The sequence below is a fragment of the Pongo pygmaeus genome, chromosome 9 (genome assembly GCF_028885625.2).
Source record: "Pongo pygmaeus isolate AG05252 chromosome 9, NHGRI_mPonPyg2-v2.0_pri, whole genome shotgun sequence".
Lineage (NCBI taxonomy): Eukaryota > Metazoa > Chordata > Mammalia > Primates > Hominidae > Pongo > Pongo pygmaeus.
The window spans coordinates 127,736,340-127,753,239 of NC_072382.2; positions in this window are offsets into that span (position 1 = coordinate 127,736,340).

The following is a 16,900-nucleotide window of genomic DNA, read 5'->3' on the forward strand; positions in this document are numbered from 1 at the left end:
CCTGTAATCCTAGCTACTCAGGAGGCTGAGGCAGGAGAATCACTTGAACCCGGGAGGCCGAGATTGCAGTGAGCCGAGATCGTGCCACTGCACTCCAGCCTGGGTGACAGAGTGAGACTCAATCTCAAAAAAAACACACTCCATCTTTTAGCAACAGGTATTTATTGTATACCTCTTATGCTAAACACCCGGGAAAAGGAGGTGAGTGAGATACAACAGCCATGTTGGAATTCAGAGCCTAATGGCAGAGACCTAGAATAAGCCAGCATGATAGACTGTGCTAAAGCAAGCGGGCCCAGATCACTAGTGTAGCACAGAGGAGGGACTAGGCCGGCTCCCAGAGGAGAGGACACTCAGGATCTCCTACAGGAGAGCAGGATGTATTCAACTGTGCCTTCTCAGCATGGACTTTGTACCACCCAGCAACTTTCTAACCTGAGTCTATGAGAGGAAGTGTTCCAGACCCAGCTTATCATAATTACCTGGAGAGCCCGGGGAAAAAAATGCAGATTTCCTTCCCCATGCAGATGAAAGCAGACTCTCCGAGGGCAGAGCCCAGAAATACCCACTTCCATAAGGGAGCCGCAAGCGCAGGTAGAGCAGTGGTAATGAAGACGGCCGTCCCAGCGGGAGACCCTCAGGCAGAGAGGCCCTCGGGGACAGAACTTGTAAGACGTGGAACTCCCGCTGCTCGGTGTCCATCCTGGTTCTCCTTATCCTACATCTGCCCTCTTCTCTGGACTGGAAGCTGGTGATCACTCTTGTCTGCTCAATACCCCTAACACAGTGCCCAGTGCATTCTAGGTGCCCAAGGAACCTTTGTCTTTGTTGAGTAAATTTTTTTTTCTTTTGCCACTTCCTCATTCACTAATAATTTTTTTTTTTAGGTTTTCCATCCTAGTTTTGAACCCCAATTATATGGCACAGGATGAATGAGCATGGGAAGTGTATCCAGATATTTTGTTCTCTTACTATTCGAGAATCGAGTTGGACCTTCCACCGTGCTCAGCTCAGCCTTGGGGTGTCCTAAATAAAACTTTACCACTTACCTTTCCAGTTCAAATCTCTGGTAAGATCTCCACCAGTTACCCTCACAAATGTCCTCAGTAATTTTTGTTTGGCAGCTGTTCCCACGGGTCTGCATGAACCAGGTATTTTTCTGCGTTCCCTTTTGTCCCCTCCTCACGTCCCTTTGTCTTGCCACCTAGGAGGCAGCAAAGCCATCCTGTATCACAGCTGCATTAACACGAACTGGCTAGTTTGGTGAGTCAACAATCCAAAGGCTGTTTTCGCAGGGTGCAGCTCCTTGTCAGAGCTGTAAGCAATTTTCCCGTCTCCTGCGCGGCCTGGCCAAGGTCATCTCTCTCAATGCCTGCCTGAGGACAAAGTAGATAGAGAGGCAAGGAAACACCAGGTGATTTCAGTGCAACTGTGAGCTGGGTTAATCAGCTGTATGTTTCTTGGCACCAAATACTAAACCAAATCCATTAAGTTTATCTTGGCCAGCTTAATACTGTTAGCATATTGAAATTCATGATTACGTAGAGCAGGACTGTGATTTCCAGTGGGTGAGTGAACACCTCGCCTGGAACACGGCTGCTATGATGTTACGTGCTGGATCTAAGGCAACCATTAATAATAGGAAAGGCAAATAAGTTGGTCATAGTCTGGTAGGATGTGTGACAGCTGCTTCTCAAGAGACATTATTGCTTTTGGTCATGAGAAAGTGTTGATCCTCCTCAGCAAAGCTCGGTCACCATGAAAGCTGCTGGCAGTCTCTGCACATATGACCAACAGTGGAAAATCTTAGAGGAGTGATGGGGGTGGTGGGTGGTGAGCAGTACCTTTCCAGACACCAGAGAGAGAGAGGCTGGTTTTGTCAAGCCTTGGCTTGGTTCCTGGTCCTCTGAGAGGCTCAGTCTCCTTCCTTTTGATTCAAGTCAGGACCTAGATTAGAAAGAGAACCCCTGCAGAGAGAGTCTAGCTGTTGGGATGGGCCTGCACTTTGCTGTCTGAACCGGGGGGGCATTACTATGTTCTCACCCACATTGTACAGACAGCCCATCATGCTCAGCCTTGCAGGAGGGTCTTCAGGAGCCCAGCCATCTGGCACATACTGCTTTTCCCAAGGGAGTAACAAGAAAGGTCAGCTCCTCTTCAATCCTAACCCTCTCACTTCAACTCTCCACTACTTCTGCGGAATAATGATGTATATCCAAGACCCTCATATCATATTAACCCACAGACTATGAAATCATCACAGTCTTGTTCTGTGCTACAGGGAATACCAACTTTTTGCCCTAGAAGGAATCCAAGAGGCACTCAACCCCAACATTTTCTATACTTTTGCTAATCTGTGGCTGAGAGAATTTGACATTTGCCCTTCTCTTTTTTTTTTTTTTTTTTGAGATGGAGTCTCACTGTGTTGCCCAGGCTGGAGTGCAGTGGCGTGATCTCGGCTCACTGCAACCTCTGCCTCCCCGGTTCAAGCAATTCTCCTGTCTCAGCCTCCCGAGTAGCTGGGGCTACAGGCACATGCCACCACGCCTGGCTTATTTTTGTATGTTATTTTAGTAGAGATGGGGTTTCACTGTATTGGTCAGGCTGGTCTCAAACTCCTGACCTCAGGTGATCCACATGCCTTGGCTTCCCAAAGTGCTGGGATTACAGGCGTCAGCCGTGGCACCCAGCCTCCCCTTCTCATTTCTGTCTGCTGACTCCTCTTCCCGTTCTGCTGCTCACATCTCCAGGTTGATGTTTTCACCCTCGGGGTTCTGCCTTATCCCTTGCCACCCTCCTGTGCCCCCTGAATCCCTCAGAAGGATGGGCCTGGACTTCCCACACCCTCCTTTGCTGCCCCTCACTGTGTTGCCTGGTGTTTGCCTGGAGAGACACTGTTTGAGCCATTGGCTGGTTTCTCTTACTGCTTTGCAAACTATCAGTTTTAAATGTGGGTGGGGCTGAAGCACCATTCTCCATTTTTAACGTGGATTTTCCATCCCCCTTTAAACATTAAACTTTTAGATTCCTCTAGTGAAATACAGAAAACACACCTGAACTGGGATGATTCTTGGCTAAGAGATGTCCCGCTGTGTTTGGCAAACCCACGGAGGGACCCACAGGCCCATGTCTGGAACTGCCTGGCCCTCCTTTACCAGTTTATCAGCCTTCCACTTCTGCTGAGGTTAGAAACAGCCAGAGGCTCTGATACAATAAAGAGGAGCTCTGAAGAGGGGCTCTCTCTCCCTCTTGTATTCAGAAGAACTGAAAGTTTTCATAAGTCTCTAGAGAAGCATGGCAACTATCTGTAGCATTTTTCTTTGGGAATTAACCTTTGCCCATAATTATTTCTATTCAGTAGAATAACCATGGGTTTCTCTATTCCAGTTTCTAGAATATAATTTTCATAAATGAGAATGGTCTCCTATTTTGAGCTTAATATTTTTCTATTGCTAGAAAGAATGGTACTGCCTCACTCCAGTTCCTTAGTGTGTGATCATGGCTTGAAATCTCTGCTTTCTGTTATATTCGGAGGTATAGTCATGTATAATGGCCTCAGGCATGATTTAGAAGGCACAGACTGAGTAGGCCGCTTTGTGAGGTGGTGAACTCCCCATTCATGAGAGCGTTCAATCAGAAGATGAATAATTACTTGTAATAGATGCTGTAGTTCTGGTCCTAGAATTACCAGGAGTTTAGAATAAAATGATCTCCGAGACTCTGTCCATTCTAAGGTACCATGTTTCCGTGACTACACAGAATAGCTGCCCAGGTGGAGGAACATGAGTCAGAGAAGCTTTGCACAAAAGAAGGTTGTTTTCCACAAATGAAAATGGGGTGGTTGACTTCTAATTGCACCCTGTCTTAGCGTTCAGATGCATTAGTTCCTTCCCCATGTGACCATCTCTTTACACCAAGCTTATGCTGAATGTGGATTTTTTTAATTTAATGTTCATATTATAAAAGCAATGAAACAGCAAAGTAGAGCAAAACATCAACAATCCAATGACTTTATCATAAAAATTCTCAGCTTGATATAGTCCTGTTCTTAATATAAACATCTGTGGTTAATTATAGTATTATATCTTTTTATTTGAAACATTCAAGTTTTTTTTTCATGTTGCCACACAGTGTTTGGGATTATATTTTCAAAATAATAATTGACCAGATTGTCCTATCTAGTGAATATGCATATAGCTGACTTTGTTGAACATTTATAGAATGTCCATTTTTCCAAAGCTTTAATTATAAATCATGCTGCAGCAAATATCTTCTCACCCAATATTCCGAATTATTTCTTAAGATTAGAGACATTAAGTGCGAGTACCAGGTCAAAAACTAGAAACATTTTAACAGCATTTAACAGATTTTCTTAGAGCTACATTGCATTCAGTAGACTGTGGCTGTACCAATATATAGTTTCACACCAAATTCACCTCACCTTACCAGCAAGGGATATTTTCATTTTAAAATTGCTTGGTAACTTTATTGGTTTATGTTTCTCTTAGTACAAACAAGATTATGTTTGTTAAAGTGGTTCATCATTTGAAAAGCATCTGTAGTGTTCTTTGCCCATTTATCTTGAGGGATGTTAATGTTTTCCTTGTCAAGTTGTGTGAAATACATGTGTGAATTTATTTTTCCAAATAAAGACATTAACCTTCTATTTTACTGACAACATATTGTCTGCCTCAGTCTGACTGCATTTTAAAATGTGTTGTAGTTGTTTCACACAAAATTATTTAATTTTTTGCAATGAAATATATCAATAATTGTCTACTGGTTCTAGAATATTAGCACTGCTCTAGAAAACATGTTTAATTTTATTTTTAGTTATTGTGATTTTTATCCTTAAAAAGATACTCGGCTTTAGTCCATCTGTAATTTGTTCTGGTGTGAGGTGTATCACTGAGAAACCTCTATTTCCTGTTCTTATATCTTCCTTATCATATTAAATTTCTACATACCTCGACACATAAAACAAGATTCTGGGTATCTACTTAATTCCAGTTTATTCTTGGGCCAACACCACAGTTTTATGTATTATTGTTATACAATGTGTTTTATTTTAAGGACTTGTTCCCCCTCTTGGCTATTTTCACTATCTCTCATATTTGAAAAAATATCATTACTCAGTTTATTCCTCAAGATTAGTTTTAGATCCATTTAACCAATTTCCAAAAGTTCCTCTGATATTTTATTTGATGGCATCCATTTGGCAGGAGTAATGTATTCAGTCCATACATTACTTTGTGGAGAATAGATTTCTTTACAGTTTTGAATCAAATGCTAGATCTTTCTTGTCTCAAAAGGGTCAGGAGATATGCTAGGAGCAAAGCCCCTTAGACAGCTGAGCAAGACGCTGTGCTAGCCTAGGGGAGAGGCAGGGAGGGTTGGCGCTGAGGTGGTCTCTAGGGGCGTGCCTGGTGGAGGAGGACCTGGCAGCAAGCTCGGGCATTTCATTTCTGTGCATCCCCATATGCCAACTTGTCTGCCGGGGGTCCGAATTCTGCCGGCAGAGTGAGTGCACATGAGGGGAGGAAGCTTGGGCTCGAGTCCTGCCTGCCCATGAACCTGCTCTGTGGCCATGGACAAAGCCACATCACCTGCCCGGGCCCCACCTCCCCAGGACTCTTCCAGCTCTACAATCCTATTCCTCCGTGACACCACAGTGCTAATGCTTCAGCCTCTGACAGGCCTACATGGCTTGAAGGTAAAGGCCATTTGTAATGGACCTGGCTCTCTGTCAGGCTCAGCACCCAACCCAGTGCCTAGCACCCCCCAGATGTTCCACAACTATGGCAAGAGGGAGGGAAGGAGGAAATTGTGTAACCCCAATTTGTAGTAGAGTTTTGTCTTAGCTAATGTGTTTTACAGCAGGGGTTCCCAACCCCCGGGTCAGTCCCGGGCTGCCCAGCAGGAGGTTTGTGGCAGGTGAGCGAGGGAAGCTTCATCTGTATTTACAGCCACTCCCCATCACTCACATTACCACCTGAGCTCTGCCTCCTCTCAGATCAGCAGCGCCATTCGATTCCTACAGGAGCACAAAACCCTATCGTGAACTGTGCATGTGAGGGATCTAGGTTGCGTGCTCCTTATGAGAATCTAATGCTGATGATCTGTCACTGTCTCCCATCACCCCAAGATAGGACCATCTAGTTGCAAAAAAACAAGCTCAGGGCTCCCACTGATTCTACATTATGATGAGTTGTATAATTATTTCATTATATATTACAACGTAATAATGGAAATTAAAGTGCACAATAAATGCAATGCACCAGAATCATCCCTAAGCCATTCCCCCCACACCCCTGTCCGTGGAAAAATTGTCTTCCACAAAACCAGTCCCTGGTGGCAGAAAGGCTGGGGATCTCTGTTTGAGAGCACTCTGTCTCCAACTTTAACATAAATATGATCTCTTGGGGATCTCCTTAACCTGCAGATTTCTGGTTTAGTAGGTCTGGGGTGGTGCTGCTACTAGTTTCCAGACCACACTTTGAATAGCAAAGTTTTAGAACACGGATCTAGGTGAGGATTCTTGGCTGAAAAAAAGGAGAGTGGGGTTAGGGGTGCTAGAATCCCAGTCACAGTTATACTTTAAAGGTATGTGTACAGGCCAGGTACAGGAGCTCATGCCTGTAATCCCAACACTTTGGGAGGCCAAGTCAGGTGGATCACCTGGGGTCAGGAGTTTGAGACCACCCTGGCCAACATGGTGAAACCCCTTGTCTACTAAAAATACAAAAATTAGCTGGGCATGGTGGCACATGCCTGTAGTCCCATCTACTTGGGAGGCCGAGGCACCAGAATTGCTTGATCCCGGGAGGCGGAGGTTGCAGTGAGCCAAGATCACGCCACTGCACTCCAACTTGGGCAACAGAGTGAGACTCAGTCTCAGAAAAAAATAAAAAATAAAAATAAAAGGTATGTGTATAGGCAAGAAACTTAGAAACACAAAGCCATTTGACAAATTATGGGGCTGATAAGAGTGTGGGTGACTTTCTTTCACGTGTTTGTTGCTATGAAGTGTTTGCAAAGAATAAAAACTGCAAAGAAAATCAGCGAAAGGGAAAAAAGCAGTTCATTCTCAGCCACACAGAGGCCATGTGGGGCACACCACTCATTGCCTCTTCCCTGAGCTGCTCTGCACTGCTGGAACAAGGTTTCTTTCTGGCTGGGAGGTTTTCAAAATGTTTTCAAACAGCCTGCTTGAGATTGCTCCAGTTGAGAAGCATCTGAGGCTGTGATCACAGCCGAGGGTGATATGTAACAAGCTGTCCTACCTCTGATGCAAATGCAGCCTGCAGAGATATAAGAAAAGCCTTCATTCCCCAGCCAGGGCTAACACACAGGCAGACCAGGTAACCAATGACACCCTCGGCACCCACTAAGAGTGGTAAGAAAAATCCATTTAAAAGTTTGCCTTTCTTACAAAAAGAATTTTTATGAGGCCAAAGCGTTGACAAGTTTGTCAGTCCCAGAATCTGCTAACACCCTCCCGCTAGCCCCTTAGATTTTTTAGTATTTTTCCCCTCCTCATTTTTAGAGGGGAGGAAAAACCATCTTGAACAAGCAGAAAGTTTTATCCGAGGTGTTTGGCAGTGACTCTGAGCTCCAGGAAAGATTTATGTCTTCATCCTCTGGCACTGCCTAGCGTTAGCTCACTTAAAACAACTGAATATATGAGTTCATTTTATCCTGTCAAAGTAGAACCTAGGGCGGCATGGTACCCAGCTGGGGTCCATGGGGACCCTGAGGCAATGCTCATGTCTCAGTCACTTATGCTGAGCTCAGCCATTTTTATGTGTCTGAGATCATTAAAATGAGGAGGGCAAGGAGCAGAAAGCCCTGTGGAATGAATGGTGTGATGGAAACACCACTAGAATCTAGAGGGCTCCGCCAGAAACATGGATTTAGGGGTTCACTTAAAATGCTGCCTGTCTCCCATCGTCACCCCTCCCATTAGTAGTCCTTTGGACAGGAGCAAGACCAGTTGCTTGGAGTATGAGCTTCCTGGAGGGCACCTCCAGAGAGGTTTCTCCATGCTGATGATCCCAAGAATATTTTAATTTTCCTTGTTAAGTCATTTGTTTTCTTTGCTGCTGCCCCACTACCACTAAGACTAGGCCCTGTGACGAGGCCTCCTGCCCCTGAAAAAGGAACGTGTATTCGGTCCTGGATGGATTCTCTAGGCCAGATCCAGGTCCACCCACCTCACGTGGGCACGGGCTCAGGATTCGCCAAGCAGCTTTAATATTAACCTAAGGCAGCAAGATTAGAAAAGGCACTGCTACCCCACAGGACTGCACTGTGCAGCCTGAGCCAGGGAAGGCAGGCGAGCTGAGGGCCCAGGGTCTGTGCCTGCCCATCCGGGGGGACGATTGCGGAACCCTCTGCTCCCCAGCCCAAGCCTGCTTCCCCTTCCGGAATCCTCAGGCTTCAGCCAGAGGGAGAGGTGGTTTCTGTCTTAAGGGTGGGGACCTGGGATTCTGATAGCACCTCACAATTTCTTGGCATTTAAAGGTGACAGAGCCTGTCGCCTAGAATGAGAACAGTCCAAGGACAGGGATTGTGCCCTCCTCCTGGGGAAGGATGGAAAGGAGGGAAGGAGCTAGTTAGTTGTTAGTTGATCCTCACACATCCTGAGAAACACTCGTGGAAATGCAGTAATGCCATTTTATAAACAAGGAAGCTGAGAGGCTGGATCTGCCCTCACACAGTGGAAGTGGAATTTGACTGGGGCCTGTCTGAATCCCATTCTTGGCTCTTTCCTGCATCAGCACTGCCCAAACCTCAATCATTCCCATAGCACCATCACCATCTTCGCCAATCTTCATACTACATACAGCTACATGTATATGTAACTATATTCTTAAATCTACTTATTGTTTAAATATATAACTAGTTTGATGTGCTAGTCGCATTTTTCCAATATGCATTAGAACAAATAAAAGATTTGTCCATCCACGTGTCACTAGTATGCTGCCCAAAGTGCATCTACCACACTAGAGCAGCGGTTCCCACAATGTGGTCCCCAGATCAGAAGCAGCAGCGCAGCAGCACCTACGAACTTCTTAGAAATGCAAATTCTCAGGCCCCACCACAGACCTCGTGAATCAGAAGCCTTTGGGGGTGGGGCTCAGCAATCTCCCCCTCAAACTCTTTTGTTATCCTGATGGCTGTAAATGTTCACTTTGCTAGAGTGTTTGACCACTTAAGAGTGTCCTGGTCGTTTCACCTGTGTGCCCCCCAGCCCCTCCAGCCATGCCCTGCTCACCCCACCTTTGGGCCTTTGCCAGAGCCATTTGCCCCTCCTGGATTACTCTGACCTCCTCTTCTCACAGTGTCTTATGAGGACAGAGCATGTGAAATCAGACTCAGCCTTTCATGGCTGAGTTCAGAAAGACAGCGACTATAATGTGATGAACATCTGCCTCAAGGAAAACACCTTGAAATTTACACATGATCATGCAAAGTTGTCAGAGGCGTTTGAACCAGAGCAACTCTGCCTCAAATAGGCGCTGGGTAAAATGAGGCTGAGACTTACTGGGCTTCATTCCCAGATGGTTAAGGCATTCTAAGTCACAGGATGAGACAGGAGGTCGGCACAAGATACAGCTCATAAAGACCTGATAAAACAGGTTGCAGTAAAGAAGTTGGTCAAAACCCACCAAAACCAAGATGGCCACAAGAGTGACCTCTGGTCGTCCTCGCTGCTACACTCCCATTAGCGCCATGACAGTTTACAAATGCCATGGCAACGTCCGGAAGTTACCCTATATGGTCTCAAAAGGGGAGGCATGAATAATCTACCCCTTGTTTAGCATATCATCAAGAAATCACCATAAAAATGGGCAACCAGCAGCCCTTGGGGCTGCTCTGTCTGTGGAGTAGCCATTCTTTTGTTTCTTACTTTTAAATAAAGTTGCTTTTGCTTTGCACTTTGCTTTTCTTTCTTGCGTGAAATCCAAGAACGCTTTTTTTTTTTTTTTTTTTTTTTTTTTTAAGAACGCTCTCTTGGGGTCTGGATTAGGACCTCTTTCCTGTAACAAAGTGGCAGTGCTTGCTTATTTTTCTGTGACTCCTTGGGCCAGGATTCACAAATGATGGAAAGGACCTAGGAAATAAGTGAGTTCCACATTCCCTAGAGCCCTGCTGTCCAATAGAACTTTCTGCAATGATGGCACTGTTTCATATCCACACTGTGTTGGGAGACAATTTCCCATGGGTCTCGTGCATTTCTGCACATTTTTTATTTTTTTTTAGACAGAGTCTCACTCTGTCACCCAGGCTGGGGTGCAGTGGTGCAATCTTGGCTTACTGCAACCTTCACCTCCCGAGTTCAAGCAATTCTCCTGCCTCAGCCTTCCGAGTAGCTGGGATTACAGGTGCCACCATGCCCTGCTAATTTTTGTATTTTTGGTAGAGACAAAGTTTCACCATGTTGGTCAGGCTGGTCTTGAACTCCTGACCTCAAATGATCTGCCCTCCTCAGCCTCCCAAAGTGCTGGGACTACAAGTGTGAGCCACCGTGCCCGGCTGCATTTCTACACATTTTGTAAGCAGAGGCACTGCCTTTGTTCTGGACACCTTTCAAGGATTTTTGTATTAATATGTAACCAGCAGTCTTGGAAGACAATGTCTTCCTCCAGCACAAAGGGCAGATGCTTACTGCACATTGCAAAAGAACCAGGTTTCCTAAACTCATGGTTCCTTTCTTGTACAGCAACCCACTGTATGTGTGGGTATCATTTGGCCTCATTCATGTTGCCCTGTGGGAATTGGAGCTCAGGAAACTGAAGCAAGAAAATACTGATACTCTGGTTACTGATATTGCTATAAATAATAAAGTTCTTTGTCTCTGACCCAGGAGTCTCATGTCTTCTGCCAGCATCCATGAAACGGTCAGACTAACTTGTTAGTTTGCAACTGTGGTAAAATACACGACCCTTCATATTTCTTGACACATCATCTAACACATGTAGCATTGAGCACTTTAAATGTGGCTAGTGTGACCAAAAAAAATGAAATTTTAGTTTGATTTTAAATAACCACATGTGGCTAGAGGCTACCATATTGGACAGCACAGTTTAGAATGCTCAGGCATAAACTGGGATAGCCACTGGTCAGGGATGCTGTAGAGGGAGCTGTAGGATTGACACTTAGGTGATTTGTAGGTTGTTTTCAATATTTCAGTTTTGATTCTGTAGCTCTAGGAAGAGTGGAATTATGGAAAGGCCAAGGGTAGAGAGATGCCCTTTGTTTTTATTACATCCAGAGAGGTTTACTGGTATTCTTGAGAGATGAAAGTAAAGCAAAATGGGGGCTGAGTTTGGAGACTGGAGATGAGGAGATGTTTCTAGCATAGAATGCAAGCCTTTTGAAGGAGGCTCGGAGGCCAGAGAAAATATATGGCCAGAGAAGATGAGCAAACCAGGGGTCCTTGAAGAATGTACTCAGCCCTGCCCTCCCCTCCTTCCCCCAGCCTGAGAACCTCCCCCATCTCCTCCTGGCTGGCCCAAGTCTCCTTGGACCCTGCTCAGCTTCCCAGGCCTCTGCCCTCTCACCTCCTGGCTCAGAACAATCTCCTCTTTGATTGCTGGCTCAGGCCCCGCTGACTGTCAGGTCATCTGTACCTAATCAGGAGGAGCAGGGGCCTGAAGGATGATACACGGGGCTTCTCATTTCAATAAAGTTTGTGCAGAATATTAGAAACAGCTGTGGGACTTGGCTGGCTGTGCCAGAACCTGTGGGGGCCTAGCGTTTGGGGGAGGAGAGTCGAGATGGAGAACACCGGGGCAGAAGTCTGTTTATAGGGTGCTTTGCCACCTAGGGCTGGCAAAGCCGGTAAGCTTAGTTCAACACCAGCCCCTGCCCGGAGCACTAGGCCTGGACCAGCCTGGAGAGTGCTCTGCAGTTGGAGGACTCAGGGCGGGGCCAGGCAGGTCTGGATTACCCAGCAGGCATTTATTTACCTTTATCGTCATTTATTTTACAAATACCACATAGATTTCTCTTCAGATTGCTTTTCTCACCTAACAAAACATTGTGAAAATCCCTCTAATTTATTCTCTTTTTTTTAAATCATAGTAAAATGCACATAACATAAAATTTACAATCTTAGCCATTTTCAAGTATACAGTTCGGTAGTGTTAAGTATATTCACACTGTTGTGCAACCCGTCTCCAGAACTTTTTCTCTTCCAAAACTGAAATTCTATATCCATTAAACAACTCCCCATTTCCCCTCCCTCTCTAGCCCCTGGTAGCCACCCTTCTACTTTCTGTCTCTGTAGTTTTGACAGCTCTAGGTATCTCGTATAAGTGGAATCATAGAGCATTTGTCTTTCTGTAATGTATTGTTTTAAAACTTGTATAACATTACATTACATGGGTATACGTATATCATTCAATCAATACTAATGGTTTTGCCACTATAAAAAAATGCTATATTTTTGTATGCATATCCTCAAATACTAAAGCTTGCTTTTTTCCCCCCTATCGTATAATTTCCAAAAATTACATAGTTCAAAGAGATGTATATTTTTAGTTTTCATATATTTTACCAGGTCCCTTTCTCAAAAGTCTGGGGTAATTCACATATCCACCAGCTGTGATTAAGAGTGGTTTCTCCCTCATCTTCTCCAGCCCTAGGTATGATCATTCTTATTAAGTTTTGCTATTCTGATAAATGAAAAGCAGTATCCCATCTCTAAAATTTGCATTTCCTTGACTATTAGTGAGGTTCAGCATCTTTCCATAAATGTATTATCCATTTGGATTTTCTCTTCCATGAATCACCTATTTCTATCTTTTGCCTATTTTTCTACTAGGTTATTTCTCTTTCTTAGTGACAGACAGGATGTTTGTGTACCAGATATTAACTCGTTATTGGTGGTACATATTGAAATATTTTCTCCAGTCTGTAGTTTGTCTTTTGACTTTACATATAGTATCTTTTATCTTTCTGTTTTCTTTTTTTTTTTTTTTGTCTTTTGTCTTTTGAGACAAATTCTCACTCTATTGCCCAGGCTAGAGTGCAGTGGTGCGATCATAGCTCACTGCAGCCTTGATCTCCTGGGTTCAAGCCATCCTCCTACCTCAGCCTCCCGAGTAGCTGGGACTACAGGCATGCGCCACCACACCCGGCTAATTTTTGAGTTTTTTGTAGAGACAGGGTTTCGCCATGTTCCCCAGGCTGGTCTCGAACTCCTGAGCTCAAGCGATCCACCCACCTTGGTCTCCCAAAGTGCTGGGATTCCAGGTATGAGCCACTGCACCCAGCGGTATCTTTTTTTTTTTTTTTTTTTTTTCTGTGAGACAAAGTCTCACTCTGTTGGCCAAGCCGGAGTGCAGTGGCGAAATCTCAGCTCACTGCAATCTCCACCTCCTGGGTTCAAGCAATTCTCCTGCCTCAGCCTCCCGAGTAGCTGTGACTATAGACACGTGGCACCATGCCTGCCTAATTTTTGTATTTTTAGTAGAGATGGGGTTTCATTATGTTGGCCAGGCTGGTCTTGAACTCCTGACCTCACGATCCCAGCAGTATATTTTATCTTTCTAAAATTTAAGCATCTTATGTCTCTCTTTTCCTCTGTAGCTTCTGGATTTTCTATTTTATTTAGAAAAATCTCTTCAAACTCTAGATCATATATTCTCCTAATATTTTTCCTCATGAAACTGTTTTAAATGTTACATTTAAATCTTTCAGCTCTGAAATTTTGTTTTAATAACTTAATGAGGTAGAGGTCGTAACCTTTCTTTTACATTCAGACATAGTGCCAACTGTACCTATACGATTTATTAAAGAAATAAATAGTTTGAATCCATAGTTTGAATCCACTGGTTTGAAATACCACCTTTATTGTACCCTATAATCCATACGCACGGGGATAAATTTCTGAACTTTGCTCTATTTCTGCCCTATGGGGCTACTTATCTTGTCGTGTACTTTTAATGCACGATTTGATCCCAGTAATTTTATAGTTTTCCTTAGGCCACTTGTAATATTTCTTTGCTGCTGTTGTTTTCATCATTACCATTATAAAAATTCCTTCCAGCTATCAGAGCCTGTGAATGTCAGTAACTTCAAAACAGGCCAGAATAAAGCCAAAAAGGGGAGGGATGGGCCTGTCCCTTACCTGCCCATGTGCCTTTTCAGGAATCAGCTGAGGCAGTGGCCAGACAACGATATTAGGTGAGCACCCACTATGCATTCAGCATTGCTCTTACCACTAACGACAAGGCTGGAAGACCAGAACTTCCAGCACTGTGGTAAAAAGGTTCTTATCTCTCAGCTCTGGACCTGTATCTTCTACAGCCAGTTTTGCGATGTTGGGCTTGGACCCTACCAACTCCATTTCTGCTTTGCCAGTCACTAGAGGGAGGCTGCAGGCAGGACAGGAAATGGGAACAGGCTCCTCCCTGTTTGCATCTGTGTGTTCCCTGTGAGGGCACCCCAGCAACACATCTTCACCCCAGGAACAGCAGGCCCCTCCTGGAGCAGCACCTGATCCAGTTTGCAGTGTTTCCAACACTTGCAGCTTCATCATCCACCCCACCCACAGCCCTGCACCCCTACCTTCCGCAGAGGTCTGGGTGCAGGAGTCCTTTCTTCACACCCAGAGACCCCAGCTCCCGCTGAGTTGAGCCCCCTCCTCAGATGTCTGGGTCACAGGCTCTGGAACCCTCCTTCAAAACTCTTCCTTAGGGTTCTCCAGCCCTGGAGTGGCAGCTGCTCCTGCAGGTGCAACCCCCATGAAACCTTACTCTTCTCTCTCCTTACCCTCTCTTTACCTAATTAACAACTTCATACCTCATTATCAGTTCCTTATGCTGAATTCTCTTTTCAGACTAACTGGTGTGGTTTCTGTCTCCTGATTGAACCCCAGCTGACACAGGTAATGAGGAATTGAAGTTTTCTGGGAAGTGAGGGCTGCCTCTCTTGGCCGCCCTGCTGAGAGCTCCCTTCCCTCCCCCATTCCCAGAATTATTTGGCTGCTGGTCGCCGAGGAGACGGCTGACAATTTCCAGTTGCCAAGCCTCACCCTGGAGCTCTACAGAGACATTATGGAAACTCCCCACTCCTTCCTGCTCCTCAGCCAGGGAACTTGGAGAATCTAGCCAGGTTGGGTGGAGGGCACTGGGAGGGGATAGAGGGGAGGTGACAAGCCTGAAGATGGAGAGAGCAACTAGAAGTTTCTCTGGGCCCTGGCTTCCCCAACAGACCTCAAAAGTCTGGCCCACCCTTGAAGGCTAGGGCCAGCCTGGCGGGCATCCCCTGTGCTGGGTCCAGACAGACTCCTACCAGGGACCTCCAACCAGACCCTCAACTACAGAGAACTGTCCCTATATTGTCATTCCCGGCCTGGTAGCAGCACCATTGCCAGATGGGGCAGAACCCAGGAAGAGCCTGGGAACTGAAGGGCTAGGAGTCTTTCCTGGGGGAAGGAACTGCAGCTGTCCTGAGCACTTTGCTCGTATCAGACAGCACTCAAATGCACTGAGGCCTAGTGTCACAACCCAGGAAACAGCAACAACAACACGAATAATAATAATAGTAGTGGTGTAGTAGGTGTGACTCTTACTCTACAAACTTAGGGGCACAAAAATATCCATTTCTCTATTTCACTAAAATCAAGTAGAGTTGAGTTCATTCCTGGGGCTCCTGCCTTTTTCCAGTGTCCCACCAGAACCCAGGGGCTTATTGCTATGGTTTAAATGTGTCCCCAAAATTCAAGTGTTGCCAATGTGGTAGTATTAAGAGATGGGGTCTCCAAGAGGTGGTTAGGCCATGAGGGCTCCTCCCCTGTGAGTGGGAGTAGCTGCCCTTATAAAAGGGCTTGACAAAGGGTGTTTATCCCTTTTTACCCTTCTGCCTCCCACTATGTGGGGACATGGCCTTCGTTTCCTCTGGAAGATGCAGTGACAAGGCGCCATCTTGGAAGACAACAGCTCTCACCAGACACTGGACCTGCTGGAGCCCTGGTCTTGGACTTCCCAGCCTCCAGAACTGTGAGAAAATAAATTTCTGTTCTTTATAAATTACCCAGTCTCAGGTATTCTAGTATAGCCGCACGAGTTGACTAAGAAACTTAGGAGGGATGAAACCAAGGGAAGGCCTCTAACTGCTGGTCCATCATGGTGGTTGTTGGCCTGCTCGTTGTCCAAGCTTTCTGTGGGCCTGTGCAGTCAGCAATAGCTCTCCAGTCCTGTACACTCTGGGGTCCTGGCCTGCTGTCTCCAGACTCTTCTTCTCCCAGATACCTAGTGACCTCTGACCCGTCCCCAAACTCAGGGAAATCTCTTCCTCTCTGCTCTAACTGGTCTATTTTTGTGCAGTAGTTTAAGGTAAGCTAAAGATATCGGGACATCTCATTGCTGAATGTTTTAGTATTCATTAAAAAACAGAAACATTGTCTTACATAATCAAAAAACTATTCTCACATATAACAAAATTAATTTTCTAACTTTTTTTTTTTTTTGAGATTGAGTCTTTCTCTGTTGCCCAGGCTGGAGTACAGTGGCACGATCTTGGCTCACTACAACCCCCACCATCCGGGTACAAGTGATTCTCGTGGCTCAGCCTCCTGAGTAGCTGGGGCTACAGGAACACGCCACCACACCCGGCTAAGTTTTGTATTTTTAGTAGAGAGAGGGTTTCACCATATTGGCCAGGCTGGTCTCAAACTCCTGACCTCAAGTGATCTGCCCGCCTCGGCCTCCCAAAGTGCTGGGATTACAGGCGAGAGCCACCACGCCTGGCTTCTAATATTGTCTAATAAACAATTAGTCCCATTTCACAGAGGAAAAACTAAGACTTGAAGTGGGTGAGAAACTTGTTCATTGTCACTCAGATAGTGAGCCCTGATGTGATTCCAGCTTTCCTCTTTCTTCACATC